This window comes from Crocodylus porosus, unplaced genomic scaffold (genome assembly GCF_001723895.1).
Source record: "Crocodylus porosus isolate Cpor-Errol unplaced genomic scaffold, CroPor_comp1, whole genome shotgun sequence".
Taxonomy (NCBI): domain Eukaryota; kingdom Metazoa; phylum Chordata; order Crocodylia; family Crocodylidae; genus Crocodylus; species Crocodylus porosus.
Window position 1 is genome coordinate 21838068 of NW_017728912.1, and position 2827 is coordinate 21840894.

A 2827-nucleotide genomic window follows, 5' to 3' on the forward strand; every position below is an offset into this window, starting at 1 on the left:
CGTAAGATCTGTTTTCCTGACCTCTGATCATGCGCGTGGCTCTCCTCTGGACTCTCTCAAGCTTCTCCACATCCTTTTTGAATTGTGGAGTTCTCTTCTCATTGTTAACCTTCATACACTCTCATTCCTTTCTTTTAATTTTAAGTCTCTGGGATGTTACCCAATGTCTTCAGGTATCAGACTCAACAACTCAGAGGTCTCCTTCATTACCTCACTTCAGCTTCCCAGGTAAGTCTCTCTCCAGGACCCTTCTTACATTCCCTTCTCTGTCATCTGTTCTCTCTCTCTTGCAGTCTCCCCCTGTTTCTTCTGGGTTGCTTTCTTCTCTTTTCTAGACCTAATTCTGGGTTACTTCCCCTTTAAATCCTTCTGGCCATCTGCTGCCTCTCTCACAGCCAGCACCCCTTCAGCATATACTCCTTTTTGTTTATGTTTTCATCCGGGTCTCTCTTTCCTCCATCCGGGTATCCCTGCCCCTTTATCTCCCAGGTCTGGTTGCTAAGGTAAGTTTTCTCTCACTCCCCTGGAGTTCTGTGATAGGTCAGACTTAGTGCCCCATCACAGAGGATTGGGGCAAAAGAAATATTGTGGGGTTCAGTAAGGACAAGTGCAAAGTCCTGCACTTAGGATGGAAGAATCCCATTCAACACTACAGGCTGGGGGCTGACTGGTTAAGCAGCAGCTCTGCAGAAAAGGATCTGGGGGTTACAGTGGACAGTAAGATGGATATGAGTCAGGAGTGAGCCCTTGTTGTCAAGAAGGCTAACAATGTACTGGGCTGCTGCAGAAGAACCCTAGCCAAGTATCCCCCACTGGGGTAAAGCCTGGGTTCCACTTGCTTCACATGTGTCTACTTCTCCCCTATCTCTATAGCTTAGTTTCCATGATTTGGTGTTACTAGAAGAAGTTGTCAGGTGGTGGCACCTGAAATCCTGGAGCTCATTTAGCCAATGTGAGTCCCAATGGTTGCGAGTCTTCTGTGGGGCTCTGCCTCGCTTACACTCCACCCCTTTCCACCCCAGTGTTGTTGGTAATTGGCATGGACACCCAGTCTTTTTAGGCATCTGGCTTCATGTGTTAAGTGTACGTGTCCACAATGGAGACAAACAAATACATAACTATAACTCAAATGATACTGTTCATGCCTGCATCAAGCCTCATGTTGGCCCACCGAGGCTCTTCAGGGATTATTCTCCCCCTTTTATGAATTAATCCTGAGTGGGATTGCCCATCTTGGGCTGAGCCCTTTGGATACTTGGGGGTCACTGGTACCATGAACTCCCATGTGGTCTCTATGTGTGTCTGATCTTTGTCGGCTGAGGTGTCAGGGTTCCTCCTGTAAAGTTGGTGACTCACTGGTCCTCAATCTGAGTCCTGTGTTCTGGTGGGGAAACATGGCATAGACCAGTGCCAATGCTGGCATTCCCCCCTCCTCTTATATTGGAACATCCAGTCTCTGGGGCCAACCCAGATCCCTGCTCACCTCCACATGCCCTGCACTCAGTGCTAGGTGCTGAAAGCCCCAGATGGGTTCTTCAGCTCCTGGACCTGCAGCTTCTGGGCATTACGTGGCACTGTTCACCCATGGCTGGCCGGGCTCCCTGGTCACATAGGACCTGGGCTCTGCCTCTCACTCCGCCCCAAAGAAGGGGCCAGTGGAGAGCCTTCCCACTGACCATTCATCCCACTCTAGGGGTGGGGAACCAGCAAGACACTCTGGCATCCCTCTGGCTCCCCACTTTTTGAGGTGTGGCAAGCTTGAGGAGGGTGATGGCCATCTGGGTCTCCATAGGAAGGGGCTGCCGCTCCAGGTGTGGGCTGAGTTGGTTGAGTAGCTCCTAGAATGTGGCCTGGGTCATCTGGAAGGAATCCACCCACTGCTTATAGTCCCAGGTGTGCTGGACAATGCAGAGTCACCAATCCTGGATGACAGGGTGGGCCCACAAGCAGTGGGGCTGGATCCTCGGAGTTCATGGATTACACCCATAACTGCATTGTTGCCACGTAGGGAGTGCACATGGGTGCACATGCACCCCCTGAGATTGGCAGTGCACCCCCTGAGAAAAGCACTGCTGATGCTGCCGGCAGTGCTGGTGGGTGGTTGCCACTCGCCACCCCCCCTTCTCCAACACCATCAACTCCGCTGGCAGCATCTGTGGGTGGCCTCTGACCGCTGGTTGGTGCTCACCACCACCCCCCACTGCCACCTCCCATGACACCACTGCAGCCTCCTGCAGGAGCTCACCACTGCTATGCCCCTGCCGCCACCACCGCTGCTGCTACCTGTGGGTGGACGCTGTGCCCCCCCAGCATCTGGGGCACATGTCATTCATGCATGACAGCAACCCTGTGGGCATCACTGGTGTCCCTGCTTGGGTCTGGGAGGCAACCCAGGGGCTGGTAGGTGACATCCTGGGGTCAGCAGACCACAGGCAGGGCCAGGAACCTGGCCATGCAGCCACACAGCACAAGCAGGGGCAGACAGGGCTGAGGCTAACTTAGTCCAGGTAGTGGTCACTGCAGCAATGAAATGTGGCAAGCACAGTGGCAAACTGAAGCCCACAGAATTGCACACTGGGCACAGGCTCTGCATACTGTGTCATAGAAAGGTGTGCCAGCAGGCTGCAGACTGCTCCAGGCCAGCAGGGTCAGCCCATCCTATCCTGCAGAACCTGTGACTGTAGTGGGCTCCACAGCCAAGGGGTCCCCTGCAGCCGTGAACACTCTGCCTCTCCGTGTTGGCAACACCGTTGTAAGGGGATGGGGTGCGCCACTTACCGTGGGACCCCGATCCCCGGATGTGCCCTGGAGAGGAGGGGTATGCGTT

General features: G+C 54.0%; 1 long non-coding RNA gene across 1 annotated transcript in view; it reads left to right on the forward strand.

The window, feature by feature from the left end:
• LOC109309562 overlaps positions 1-257 on the forward strand; it is a 15957-nt gene extending 15700 nt beyond the window's left edge. The window contains exon 3 of the long non-coding RNA XR_002100964.1: positions 146-257. This is a non-coding gene — a long non-coding RNA (uncharacterized LOC109309562). The remainder of the gene's footprint in view (positions 1-145) is intronic.
• The last annotated feature ends 2570 nt before the right edge of the window (positions 258-2827 follow it).